Source organism: Phocoena phocoena, chromosome 13 (genome assembly GCF_963924675.1).
Source record: "Phocoena phocoena chromosome 13, mPhoPho1.1, whole genome shotgun sequence".
Taxonomy (NCBI): domain Eukaryota; kingdom Metazoa; phylum Chordata; class Mammalia; order Artiodactyla; family Phocoenidae; genus Phocoena; species Phocoena phocoena.
The window spans coordinates 14474557-14490173 of NC_089231.1; positions in this window are offsets into that span (position 1 = coordinate 14474557).

Consider the following 15617-nt stretch of genomic DNA (forward strand, 5'->3'; position numbering starts at 1 on the left):
GGATACACCTCTTATTTTCCTCATTTTTCTCCTATGTCCATGGCCATTCCTTTTCAATTTTCTTTGCTAGATCTTCTTCCTTTCCCCAGCCTATGGAGAAACCGTAGCCGTGGCTATCCTCCACGGCTTAGTCCTTGTTTCTCTTCATTTCCCTAAAATTTCTTTTTGATTCATCTTATTCCATCCCATGTCATTTAAATTCCATCTACAGTTTGTAGGCTTCAGAATTTTCAGTCCAGTCTTCTCATGCTTGGACCCTAGATATGTATATATAACTGTGACTTAACATCTTATTTTTATATAAAAAGAGCATCTCAAATTTTACGTGGCTGAAAACAACGTCTTTGTTTCCCTATTTTTCATGTCTTCCCCTGTGCAGTAAAGAATCTAACCTTGCCCAAAGAGAGGTTTGGCCTTGCCCTTAATTTTTGGGAGGCAGTGTCTAAGCCCTTGGTCTGTCATGCCTGATAGGAGTGTCTTTGTTTGCCTGTGGACCTTGGATCAGGGTAGCTTAGCAGTATGATTTAGGGTTGGGGCTGGCCCCACCACGAGGGCCGACAGTATGATTCTGTGTGTGCGGAGGGGTGGGTGGGGAGACTGGGCCATGCAGTATCAGTAGCCCTCTGGAGAGACGAGGGACTGAGATCAGCCCCTTGAGCAATCAGTCACGTCTTCATGATGGCACTCCAATTAAAACCCTGAACATTGAGGCGCGAGTGAGCTTCTTGGCTAGGCAGTACTGTGCGTACTTTCACACGTGGATGCTGTCAAATTAATTCTGTCTTGACTCCACAGGAGATGACAGTTGGTAGCTCCATGTTTGGTACTTTCTTGGACTTCACTTTATATGTGTTTCCTCTGACTAATTTCAATCTGCATCCCTTCCCTCCAATAAACCATAACCATGAGGATAACAGTCTTCAGTGCATTCTGTGAGTCCTTCTAGTGAATTATGGAACTGTAGGTGGTCTTGGGACCCCTGAACTTGCAGCTGGTATCAGAAGTGAAAGTGGTCTTACGTGTGGGCTATTCCCTCTAACTGTTTAGTTGGCTAAACTTTCACATCCCCTAATCAGTTATTATCTGTGTAGTCTTGAGGAAGCTACTAAAATCCACTCTGCTTTCTTCTCCATAGCTGTAAAGTGGGTACATTTATAGCACCTATATCATAGGGTTATTACCGAATTATTCACAATTGTATACAAGTCCAAACAAATTAATGAATGTCAATTTAGTAGGATAGTGCATGACTCTACCATGTATTTGTATTAGTATTATGCTCACTATCTCCGTCACTCTAATCAAAGCCACTGTCATCTCTCTTAGATTACTGCAGAGCCTCAAATCTCTCCTTCTGCTTCCACTTCCCAAACCTACGGATTATTCATTAAACGATATCAAGAACTAGCTTTTTCAATCACATCATTTTTCTTATGATGCCCAAATGGTCTTGTATCATACTTAGAATAAGGTCCAAAGTTCTCGTTAGTGGCACTACCTCCTCAGACCTGCCCACTTCTCTAATACTATCCTTCCCTGCTCTTCCCCTTGCTCGGTACACTTCTGCTAAACATTCCTCTACCTGGTGGCCTCTGCCTCCAGCTCTCTTCTTCCACGTCTGCACAGAGCTTGATCCTTCACATTTTCAGGGCTCCACTCAAGTATTGCCCATTAGGGGATTTTTGATGATCACTTTATCTAAAATAGAATTCCCTTCCAACAGCACTTGGAAGTTCTTATTTCCTTCAAAACCTCTATCACTTTCTGAGTGTAAATAGTCTGTTTTTAAACTTGTTCGTTTATTATCTCTTTTTCCCACTGGGATCTCAGTTCCATGAAAGCATGGATTTTAGCAGGTTTTTTGGCATGTTGTACCTGGAACATACAAGATGCTCAATGACGTTTGTTGAATTAATAGCTAAATGATATACCAGGAGGCAGGGAGATGTGTTTATTCACCAGGACAATTCTCGCCCCAGACACAGGGCCTGACACATAGTAGTACTCAATCAATATTTCTTGACTGAAGACAGTAACAGCCTGAATGTTTTTTATAGAAGGATAAAAAAATTCGTTGCTCCCAGAATTTACTCTTACGCTTTCTTTTCCTGGCAGGCTAAAATGGGATTCCCACTCTTTTGGAAAAAAATGAATATAGCTCTTATGAAATTATTGTAGTGCTTTTCAAATGCCACCTCTTTTTTGTTTTTTTTCCCTGAACGAAATATTTAGACTGGTAAGCCATCGCAGCTATATAAAGACTCCAAAAAATATCATTAAAAAAGGAAAAAAAATCATACAAATGAGATCTTTTCACCCACTGTTTTACAGAATTCCGGTTTCAACATAAAACTAACTGCGCAAATTACATATTCTATTCTACGTGTGTGTAAGCGTGTGTGTGTGTATGGTGTATATATAAAAGATGAGATTTTATGGTGCACCCACCAGGTAGCTAAAAATGTACCCAATCTAAGGAATTCTATGAGGGCAGTAATGAGAAGACGAAATCTGTCCCTTTTGTACTGCAGCTTCTCCCACCCAGTGTATTGAGGCCAGAACGAGCCTGAGCATTGTTTGTTGCGATCAGAACCAGCTGCCCTAGCAGGAATATCGAGGGAAGATTTTTCTTCAAATTATGGGGAAGGGAGTTTTCTCTGTCATGGTTCATTGTCTTTTATTTAGAAGAAGTAGGCATTGCTTTTACGGAAAGGTCTGTAGCTTCCTATTTGCAAGCAAAACCTTCCAGTATTTACAATTATGATACTTGGTTTCATTCCGGTAAATGGATTTATTAAGAGAAAAGAGTAATGAGAGGGAGTTGGAGGAGGAGAATTTTTATGCAGAAATTAAGCTTGAAAATGCCTAGGAAATGAGAAGTAAGGGACACCAATGAAATCATTACCTGTATGATCCACAGATTCTCCAGGTGTCTGTTTTAGGTTAATTTGTAATGATATTTACATCGCTTGCTCTTTCTATAGCGGAGCAAGTACTGGTGTGGAGTCATGAGACCTGAATTCTTATTCTAAATTACTAATATTGTTACTTCAGAAAAGTGTTTTAGCTTCTTGAGACCTTTTATTCATATGAGTTATGAGATTTTAATATTTTCCCATCTACCTCACTGAATTGCAAAGAATTGCAAACAAGAAGATATATACGGGGAAGAATTTTGCAAACTATAAAGTGCTACATAAAGTGCAATAACGTAAAGTATCCTGAAGTATTTTCATCTTCTTAGTGCTAAACTCGTATTCTAAGTGGAAAAGATATAAACAATTAACAGAGGGCTTGGGATACAGAAAACACACAGAAACGTTAGGTGATATTACCATGATGATGATTACGTTGTTCTTTCATTAGGAGCTGACCGTCCCTCCATTGGTGTATTATGGTACAAACCAGTAGTTAAACAAAAAGACACCAAATATTCGTCTTATATCTGTGAAAGCATATTTCAAATAAATGTCTGCGTAAGCTGTGTGCAATATTTTTTCTCTCCCTATTTTAATTCCTTTCCACTCTTACAAGCGTTCATTGCCCAGCACTGTGCTAGGCTGTCATCATATAAAGATAAATAAAGTACGTCTGCCCTGAAGAGGCTGAAAATCCAGTTGTGGAGAGAGACAAGTAAATAAATAAATGCCATCAGGTTTTAGAATGCTGTAATAGACGTGTGAGCCTGCCACAAATGAGGCACATTGGATTACATGCAACTTGCTTACCTCAAGGAAAGGAATACACTTAAGTTTGCTTTCTGTATATAGAATTTGTCTATATTCCATGACTCCTGGTTTATTTTAAGCTTTCTGTCATTTTCAGAATAGCTTAGCACTGACACTGAGATTGAGAGTCAAAGGTTGAACTGGTCTGACCCTTAAGATAATTAGATTAGACTCTTTTTAGTGCAAAAGATCTAATCTAGACTCAAAATAAGCTCAAGCACAGTAGGGAACGTCCTGGTTCACGGAACTGGGAAGTCCAAGATTGCTTAGATTTCAGGCATGGCTAGCTCCTGGTGCTTACACAGTTTCTTCTCTTCTTCCTTCTTTTTCTTTCTTGTTCTCTCCCTGTCAGCTTCACTTTCTTCCCCGTGTTGTCTCTGTTCTGTCCGATTGAAGATGGTCCTCCTTTGTGTACCCAGTGAAGCTATCTCTTAATAGTGTCAGATTCACATCCTTTATCAATCACAATGGAAAACAGACAACTTTTACCTTCCAGTTTTGTATTTAAATTGTAGAAGACGTGTGATTGGTCTTCCTTTAGTCCTGTGCTCACTTTTGGAACAATAGTTGTTCCCAGGGGAATGTGGCACTCTGCTTGACTAGGTTTGAGTCAGATGCACTTTCCCACTGTCCAGTGGGCGGGGATGGAGGTGTCAGTTGTGACTGATACCCTCACTAGAACAGCTTGGAGTAGGATAGTATTCCAGATAGACAGCTTTGTTCTGCAAAAGAAGGGATGTTGGGTCAAAGCAGCAATATGTCCCTTTCACAAATAAAAACACAATGAGAGGATTTCTCTGCAATATTATCAACACATTTGTACAACGGCTCTCTGTTAAATTTCTTGCCCTTTACCTTTACTTCTTCTAGGAGCATCATCATCCCTCTTACGGGAACTTCTCCCTCACTCCAAGCCTGTAATTAGTGAGAGAGCTGCACTCTCCTGCAGATTCCACCCACTTGGCTGCAGTTGATCAGTCTTACGTGGCACCTGACTTAATCCAGGCCAATCAGAGATCTTTCTTGGGTTTCTGAACATGGGGCTAGTGAGGGCATGTTAGCGACTCAGTGATGGCAGGTTTAACAAAATGTCAGAATGGAAATGTGTTTCCACGTTTCCTGCTGTGTGGAGGAACTTGGTCCATAGTTGGTTTATAGTTTGAATAAAGCTGATACACAGGAAAGAACAGATCAGTCAGCTAGTGGTAGAGATTAAGTAACCACTTGATTTCTGGACTTCACTGCAAGTCCTCGCTACTCCCGATAACTGTGACTTCGTAACATGAGCCCTACGGTCCAATAGAAATATGACATGAGCTACAGATACAAGCCACATACTGAGGTTCAAATTTCCTAGTAGAACACATTAAGAAGGTAAAAAGACACAGGTGAATTTAATTTTTACAAAATATTTGATTTAACTCAATATAATCAAAATATTATCATTTCAAATTGTAATCAATATGAAATATAATTGATATATTGTACATTCCTTTTTCATACCAGGTCTTCAAAATTTGGTGTATATTTTATTTGTAGCACATCTCAGTCTGGATGAGTCATATTTCAAGTGCTCAGTAGACACGTGTGGGGCACAGGGTCGGGGCAGGGAAACCCTAGAGACATGCAACTGGAGAGATGTGGGACGAGGGAGGGAATCTACCCAGGGATGCGTCCTAAGACACGCAAACCAAATTTTTACATTCTCTGTCATCCTTCCTGTTGATAAAGATGCTATAAAGCACAGGAAGCTCAGCTCGGTGCTCTGTGATGACCTAGATGGGTGGGGTAGGGGAGGGGGGTGGGAGGGAGGTCCAAGAGGGAGGGGATATGTGTGCGCATATAGCTGACTCACGTCGCTGTGCAGTAGAAACAGCACAACACTGTAAAGCAATTAGACTCCAATAAAACATATTTTAAATGATGTCATATCAAATGTCTATAAAGTAATTCCTTGTCTTTGAGATAAAAAAATGTTGATGTCTCCATTCTTCATTACTATTCTAGAGCTTAAGAACTTCTTTTGTTGTTGTTTTGTTACTTACAGTGCTTTACTTTTCAACAGCACGTACTTAAAATGTTCTCCATTACCCTAATGCCATTAAGTAAACTTTAGAAAATGATAAAAATGATCATAAATCACATGAGAGATTTTCTTTTTACAGTTGAAAATTTCATTGAGGGTAATATTTCTTCCTTTTCAATGGTGGAGATTTACCTGAAGGTATTTTTACATATGACAGTTTAGCCTTTTAATATTTTTTGTATATGCTAAATTTAATTGGTTTCTTGTAGCATCTTATTAAAATGTGGACTTGTAGTTAAGAAAATAAATAAAAATTGTTTTTCTTCCCTTTGCATTTTGAATGGAAAGATAATATTAGTTTGTTTTGCTTTATACCATGGCAAACAAACTATTATGTAATGATGGCTCCTACTATTTTGATAGCTTGAAAAGAATCTACTGTGATTTAATAAGCAAATCTACTCATTTCTTTCTTATCATAATAATCCCTTGAAGCAGAGTTTAGGACGATTTGCAGTGACAGCTTAAGAGAAAAAAGTAGGCTTATTTTCTATAGGTAAGTTCCATGAGGAAGTGTCTTTCTATTTTGTTTATTTCTGTATCCCAAGTGCTTCGAGTAGTACCTAACCCAAGAAGATATTCAATAAATATTTGTTGAATGAATACACTAGTTACTATAAATAAAAGGCCCATTTAATAATGCAAAGGGCAAATAGGATATTAATTTGAGCATACACTGTGTGCTAGGCTTTCTGTAAAATCTGTAATATACACTGCACATGTAAATCTTACAAAAATCCTGTGAAACAGGTATTATCCTCATTTTAAGGATAAGAAAACTGAGACACAAGAGAAGTTAGTAAATTTCCCAAGCTCACATAATTAAATGGTAGAGTTGATATTGTCTTCAGAGTTGTTTGATCCCAAAGTTCTCCTTTTAACCATACATTAGTTTCCTAGGGCTGTCGTACATAATACCACAAACTAGGTGGCTTAAAACAACAGAATTCTATTATCTGATATTTATGAGGGCTAGAAATCCAAAATCAAGGGCCATGCTACCTCTGAAACATAAAGAGGAGGATTCCTCCTTGTCTCATCCAGCTTCTGGTATTTTCTGCCAGTCCTTGGCATTCCTTGGCTTGTAGATGTATCACTCCATCTCTGCCTCGACTGTCACTGGTGTTCTTCACCCTGTGTGTCTTTCTCCTCTTCTTATAAGGGCATCAGTCATATTGGATTAAGGGTCCACCCTATGTCTGTGTGACCTCTTAACTAATTACATTTACAACTCTGTCTCCCAGTAAGGTCACATTCTGAGGTCCTGGAGTTTAGGACTTCGGAGTCTCTTTTTTAGGGGACACAGTTCTACCATGACAATCACCATACTTGATATTTGTCAACACAGATATTTATTAATCACTTAGAAAGCCCAGGTACTGGGCTTGCTTGTTGACGTAGGGATCCTAAAAGGTATAATGCACTCTTCCTTTAATATGGTTGGGAGGAAAAGATGTATTTCCAAAAAATAAATGTCAATGATAAGTAGTTTTAGACACGGTGAGATTGAGGTGACAGTAGTTTTTTTTTTTTTTTTTTTTTTTTGCGGTACACAGGCCTCTCACCGCTGTGGCTTCGCCCGTTGCGGAGCACAGGCTCCGGACGCGCAGGCTCAGCGGCCATGGCTCACGGGCCCAGCCACTCCGCGGCACGTGGGATCTTCCCGTACCGGGGCACGAACCCGTGTCCCCTGCATCGGCAGGCGGACTCTCAACCACTGCGCCACCAGGGAAGCCCGAGGTGACAGTAGTTTATGTGAGAAGAAATATCCTTCAGAAGTTCAGAGAAAAGGCTCTAGATCTTACAGAAGACAAGTCTGTAAACTGAGTTCAGGGGTTATGTACACAGAGGGGAGACAGAAGACAAGTCTGTAAACTGAGTTCAGGGGTTATGTACACAGAGGGGAGAGTGAAGCAGTGAGAATTGGTGGTAACTGATGGTGAAAGTCAAAAGGAGAAGAGAACTGGCCTTGTATCAAGAAATCAAAGCAGAAAGGAGAGTGCCAAGGTACAGAAAAGTCCTGACATGACAAATTCCATGAGAGAGAGCAAAAGAGAACAAGGAGGAGAAAAAGCCACTGAATATTAGAATTAGAATGTTTTGGGAACCTGTGAGTATACAGTTTCAGTGGAGTGGCAGGGGCAGAAATGTGGTTGTACTTTGAGTTTAGGTCGATGTGGACAAAAGGCTAGACTTTGAAGACCACTGGGCAGTGGTGTTAATGGAGGCTGGACTTCCTCATACAGGGCTGCTCTGTGATTTCTGGTGTCAGTGAAGTGCAGGTGGGCCTTCTAAAATCTCAAGTGTGATTGATTAATCAGTTTTTTCAAGTGTTTATTGAGTGCCTACTATGTGCCAGGCATTCTTCTCATTGGTGGTGCTGTAGCAGAGAATAAGGAAGGCATGATTTATGGCTCTGTAGTGCTTCTATTCCAGTGGGGGAGATGGATAATGAGTGAGAAACTGAACCTGTATATAATGTCATTTTCCATCCTGATGAGACCAATGAAGAAAAATAGAACAGAGCGAAATTTGAGAGCAACAAAGGAGATAAGGGGGAGGTAATGAACTAAAATTAAAATTTTCCAATTAGGAATTAATGCAACATGTACATTGAGTTCTGGCTTTGCCACGCTTCCTGGCATTATGGAAAATACTGGTCAAGTTCAGGAGACTAATTGTGTGATTTTGGCCAGTTTATTTAAAAATTTTTTTCTGTTTCTCATGGGGGAAATGAAGGAATTGAGTAGGAACTGAACTCGGCAGTCCCTTCCAACTTTATTTTCACTAAAAATCATGTCAATAGTATTGCAACTATCCATCCTATCTTGGTGTTAACTACAAATTTGATACGTGTGTCTTTCTTTCACGTCCTAGTCCAAAAGTGTTTATGAAAATAGAGACATTGACAGTTTGCTGTCTCTGTACTAAAATAATTGCCATTAAAAAATATAAATGATTATCATTTTGAACGTATAAGAGTACAGGGTGAGAAGGAGAGCTGAATTTCAATGCTACCTATCAGTTATAAGCTGTGGCATGATGTAATGAAAGAATGAAAAATCATAAGGGAAGTAACTCCTTTTAAAAGATATTTTGTTTAGTGTTTTTCAATGGATTAAGAAAGGGTGATACACTGACTCTAAAACAATGGCAGGCTCTGTCATGATCCTTAAAAGGAGGACTGTTCACAAGCGTGGAGGTGATGCCCATTCAAAACTCATCCTTATAAAGAGTGTCTTTGTCTAAGAAAAGAATTGCAGTGTTGTTTCATTGCAAATGTCTGTGGATTTCTGATTCTGGAGGATTATTTTGGAATCAGGGACATTTGTTGTTTTGAAAAACCTGACTAGCAAACGCTTTCAGAAAGATAAAATCATTACTTGGTTTTTATGTCTAAAGGGTGATAAATGACACTGAAATATTCTGTTTTGTATCACCTCATGTTTTAAATTTCTGATATAAATTGAAGGCTTGAAAACACCATCTCCAGCATAGGTGGGGATGCTTGGATGGAGAGAAGTGAGATGGCCAGCTGCTCTGCACCGGTGCATTCAGTGAAGCTAGACAGTATGCTGGTCCCCCCGCCCCACTCCCCAAATCCTCCAAAAGAACATACTCTCACATGTCAGTGCCAAGAAAAGAAGGTCAATACTCATCTAAATAAATTACAAAAGGCCCTTGCTGTGCAGTAGGCAGCCAAGCCTGGAAGGGCCATGCTGGGGTCTTAGTTAGCACCAAATGTGCCGGCTCTGTGGGAGGACTGCCTTCCCTCCTTTGCTGGGGTGGGAAAGGGAAGGCTGCCGCTGCTGTGCTTCCACTGCCATCTTTGCTTACAAGATTCAGAGTGACGCTGGCCTGGGGCTTCATCAATTGAGAAAGGCATGGTAAATTGGCAGTCTTTATAATGGTGAGCAGGTTTCCTTCCCTGCCTGACTCCTTTTGGAATAGAACAAGAGAGCATATGACAATGCATGCCTCATTCTCTGAGTTAAATGGTCAAATGCATCTTCTCGATTGACCTGTTGATTGTGTTGGTTATGCCTCCCTTGATTGTCTCGGTCTATAGTGATAGGCATCGTAAAAACAGATAACATACATAGCCGTGACTGCAGACACTCATTCACATAGCTGAGGCTGAACAGTCCGAAGTACCAAACAGATCACATTTGACTTTGTAGTAAGGTTTTATGTGTAATCGTGACAGATGTTCAGGGAGATCGTCCTTATCCATCTCTACCCTGCTTCCCTGCAACTAGCTCATGTATGACTTGCTCTAAAATAGCCTCTATTTTATAAATAGATGAAGCTTGAGGCTGTCAACAGTACGAAGTCAGAATTCTACTTATCAAACATTTGTTTTCCCAGCAGAAGATGCTCCTTTCTTTTAGGCCGGTCGCGGGCTGCCCTGTAAGCCCTGCTTGGGTTTTTATGCCAAAAGCTACCTGATGCCAACCAGAGGCAGCTTCAAAGCTACTTTATGTCTTACGAAACTTTAAGAACTTGTCACCTATAACAACTGCATTCTGGATAGTAAAGTTTTTCTAATGTGTATTTACTTTGTTGCTAATCTCCCTTCAGGGATTTAAAAGTGAACAGGCATAATGAAATGCTTCTTGCCGTTTCACTTCAAATTTAAGGATTGACTGCGCGGCATGCCTTCTCTAGACTTACTTGGTTATCTCTAAGTAAAGACTTTCCGCCCAAAGTCCTCAATTCCAAGTGATGGTCGAAGAGCCTTCTGTTTGACACAGGCATTTATCCGTCAAATTGTGGCACCTTGTAACACCACCTAATGTCAGATGAACTTACCCAAGATTGGAAAAAAGGCAAAGAAGAAGGGTATAAGGATCTCTCTGGACTATTTTTTGAAGCGGGGAGTTATAGATCTATTTGGGCTAGTAAATAATGACTCTATGTTGTATCGTTTGTCGTTCCTTTTAAAAACTTCACTATTTCCTGGCATTTTCTCATTATTTGTTTGCATTTCTAAGTTAAGGGAAAGGTATGTTTAGGCTTTATCTGGAAGGCACACAATTTAAATATTAAAAATGTCTCCTATGCAGACATAGTCAGGACAGGAGGAAGACAAATCAGGCCACTGAGAAAGAAGGAAAGCCTTCATAGTTTCAGTGTAGTTCTTAGGGTACACAAGAAGCTAATTAAGAGCATCTCATTGCCTCTGTGGGCAGTCAGTTGAATGACAATGCCCAGCAAAACAGGAAGTATAGGGAAGAATTCTGGGCAACGGTCTGAGTCCCATAAAACACCTTAGTTACCATTCAAGTGCCATAATGTATAAGTTCCCAAGCTGTGAGTGAGGTTAGGAATCCTTAGCATGGAAATTTATAGTGTACAGGACAGTAGAATCATTCAGGTCAGCTTCCTGGCTTTATATTGGCATTAGTTTGTTAGAAGAATGAAGCTTGCTAGCTAGTGCTTTTCACTAAGAAGCCTGAAATAGATTATAGGTTGTTTTTTCTATCCCTGAAGGTTTTTTCTTTTTTTTCCAGTTGCTCTCCTGAGAGAAAATTGAGTGTATGACAGGGAAGACAAGTATGAAACCTCTCATAATCCAGGCTTGTGTTCTCAAAAGATTGCCCTTGGTATACGAGGCTACTCCTAGAATCTTCCCTGGAGTTTATTTATTTGACCACATCCCCCAGACTTAAATGCCTCCACTAATCAATACTGAGCTTTTCCACACCGAGTCCGCAGAGTGCAGCAAGATGAGAACTTTTTAATTTAAAAATTAAAAAAAATCCCAGGTATATACCTAATCCTTGGAGAAATAGCAGATCTATTACTGGTCAGCAACATATCCACAGACAATTGAGTTTTATTTTTGTCCCCTATTTTAGGATTACTGATGGGACTGAGGTGAGAAAGAAAGGGTTTACTCAGAAACTTATTAAGCCAAGGTTCTCTAGGAGCTTAAGGCAAGGTCACAATTCATTCTTTATTCATTGTATCACTCATTCATTGAGCTCCTAGTACGTTCCAGGAACTTGGCTCTTGGGCTATCATGTGAACACAATTGCCCCTGTTGACAAGGAGTTAACAATAGTGGAGGATGAGATACACAAGTAAATAGACGATTACAATGGAGCTTGATCGAAGTTACAGTAAGGATGAGTCTAGTGGTATCTGTGTGTGTAAGGGAAGACTTCCCGTTATGAAAAGGAATGAAGACAAAGCCAAGGAAGCCTACTAATGATTCATCTAACTGTGAAACTTGAACTAGCACTCTGTAGCCCACACAGAGTACACAGCCTGTATCAGCTCTGCCGGAGGAAGTGCATGTAGGCTGAGGGGGTAAACAGAAGTGAATGGGATGAGGAAGAAAAGCCCGAAGCAATCTTCTTGGTTGTCAGAGTGTTATTATTTATGCCACTATTTCTTTTCATGTCTTCATTGTTTAATTTTTACTTTGTTTTCAAAATAAAATAAATTTTAAACTAATGGACATAACATGCGTTTTGATGTTGCAGCACTTGTAGAAAATATCATTCATTCATTCAGTATTTATTGGGCATCTACCATGCACCGCTGGGACTTAACAATGAGGAAGAAGACATAAACTGTCTGGTAGTAAGGAGATATTTTGAGTCTTAAAGCAATGATGAATGGTAATATGTATGTTTATACGTATTCCTAAATATATGGTTCTGAGTGTGATAGTTTTTTGACATGTCATCTTAGCCAGGCTACACTGTGGGCACCAAAGAGGGGGCAGTGGCATATACACACCTTCCAGTTATTCAGTCAAACACTAATCTAGCTGCTTCTGTGAAGGGATATTGCAGATGTAATGAAAGTCCCTAATGAGTTGACCTTAAATTATAGAGATTATCCTTGGTAGGCCAGACCTAATCAGATGAGCCCTTAAAACGGACTGGGTCTACGCTTGCTCTCCCTTTGCTGGATCTGCCCTTCCTGCCTGCGTTGTGACAGCGGCTCGGGCCTGTGCCTGTGGGGTTCCAGCTTGTGCTCTTCCCTTCCTGACTGCCTGCCTCCAGGTCAGCCTCTACAGTTGCACAGACCAATTCCTTATAAATCTCACTCTTTTTCTCTCTCCCTCCCTCCCACCCCCATATATACATATGTGTGTGTGTGTGTGTATCTTCTATTGATTCTATTTTTGTGGTTGAACTTCACTAAGATTTTAAAATAATGCTGTTACCTCATTTGATATGTATTATGTTCAGAACAATTATCATTGCTTGTGAAATTGGGAAGATATTATTCCTATAGCTATGCAAAAATCACCCAAACATATTTTAAGAGGTCTGATTGGCTCCCAGTTCATTGTCTGCCTAGCATCTTTGTTTAAAATGTGGAAGGTGTCTGGCCGCAGGGTGAATTGCCCATGTGATTGATTCCATTACTCACGCCTGCAGCCTTTTCTGGCTCTGTTCTGGAATGGTGGTCTTTCCAGCTGGCTGTTTGGGAAAGCAGCACCATGCCAAGCTCTGCTGGAACATTTTAAAACAACATTGCATATAACGTAATTAAGTAGGGATGACTGAAGACTTAATGCGTTCACTGGCTAGAGTCAAGTCTAAGTTGAACCCAGAAGCTTCTTCTTCTTTGTATTTTTAAAGAGGAGAAAATAAAATTTACGGCAAACTTTGGACTCTTTATTTCAATCCTTTTGATTCCAACAAAATATAGAGAATTCTTCAAACTTACTTGATTTAATTTTTGTAACTTTATTCATTGTGAAAGAAGTGTATATTTAAAAAAAAGATAAAGTGAAAGAAAGGAATTAAGAACTTCCTTTAATTCTACCAGAGGTAACTGTGGTTGTGACTGTTTTTGCAGAATCTTTTCTGTGCATGTCTAAACCATCCTTTCCCTGCTCTGCTGTGTATCACAGGTGGCTTACCCCTGAAGACTCTTTGATTCCTTTGCTGAATGGTGTCTGGTGGGCAGGTGGGACGAAGAAGGGACTTAGGCTATTTCTTGCCATTCTTCCCTGTCAAGGGGTCAGAGTCCCTGGCAGTAGTCTTAGGTCCCTATAGAGAGACCCATTCTCTCTGCTGTTCTCACAGGGCAAACACTGCTTTTATTCTAGCTTCTCCTGGATGGCCCTGCAGATCTGATAACACCATCTTTTTTTTTTTCTTTTTAAATCTCTCCCAGCCTTGGGTGTGGCAGTGACTTCCAAATGTTGCCATTATCTGGTTTTATCTTTTCCTAGTTGTCCTTTCAGTACTTCCAATACCTCAATAAGTTAGTTCCCACAAGTGAAATTCTTCTATTAAACAGCCTCACAAAGACATCCATTTCTTAATGGTCCATCGATAAATCTACTGACTTTACCACTATATTGTGAATGCTTTTCCATGGCCATAATTGTAAGACCTACATAGCACTTTTTATCATCTTTATTGAGGAATAATGTACACATGATAACGTTCACCAATTTTAAGTGCACAGTTTGATGAGTTTTGACCAATAGATAACAGACGTGTAACCACCCCTGCCCTCATGGTATAAAGCATTTCCATTACTCCTCTAAATTCTCTTGTGTCCTTATGCGATCCACTCTTTCTCCCTACCCTAGCCTCTTGCAACCACTGATCTACTTTCTGTCATTATAGCTTTGCTTTTTAAAAAAGACTTCATGTTAAGGAAATCATACAAGATACTATCTTTTGTGTCTGACTCCTTTTATTTTGCATAATGATTTTGAGATTAATCCTTGGTGTTGCATGTATCAGTAGTATTCTTTTTAATTGATGAGTAGTATTCCAGTATATAAATAGATTACAGTTTGCTTTTCATTCACCAGTTGTAAGACATTTGGGTTGTTTCCAGTTTTTTTCTATTATGAATGCAGCTTCTACGAACACTGGAGTACAAGTCCTTTTGTAGACGTGTATTTTCATTTATTTTGGGTAAATAGGAGCAGGATTACTGTCTTATAATAATTATATGTTTAACATTATAAGAAGCTGCCAAACTATTCTCCAAAGTGTCTATACCGTTTCGCATTCCCACAGCAGTGTATAGGAGTTCCAGTTGCTTCACATTCCTCGTCACTGGTGTCAGCCTTTGTAATGTGTCCATTTTAATAGGTATGTAGTGGTATATTTTTAAGGTTTTAATTTGCATTTCTCTAGTAATTACTGATGTTGGACATCTCTACTTGTGCTTATTTGTCATTCCTATATCTTCTTTGGTGAAGTATCTCAAAATCTTTTGCTCACCTTTAATACAGCTGCTTATTTTCTGATTGAATTGTAATAGCTACTGTTATATTTTGTGTACAAGCCTTTTATCGTATGTACCTTTTGCAAATATTTTCTCTCACTCTGTAGCTTGCATTTTTATTTTCTTAACATTGTCACTGAAGAGCAACATTTAAAAAATTTGACTCAATCATATTTTAATGGCTATGTGATACTGTATTTTATGAACACATCATAATGCGTTCTCAGGCTTTTTGTTTCCACAACTTTACTGCTATAACTACACTGTTTTGATCATCCTTGTATTTGTATCTTGTGTGAATTAATTATGTCATCTTACTTGGGAAAATGCTATAATGATTCAGGATTGTTGTACTTTTATCTGATACAGGATTAGATATTTTTGACTCAATGGATTTTCTTTATATTTTAATTTTTCACTGGGAGCACAGAAGAAAAAACAGTCCCTAAATCACACTAGTTAAATTTTTTTCTAAGGTAAAATGCATTCTCTTTCTCCTCTCTCCCTTTTAACTGGAGATCTTGGGATTTCTGTTAAAGTTAAAATACTGTGAATACCTTAAAAATGTTCTTAACATGTTAAAA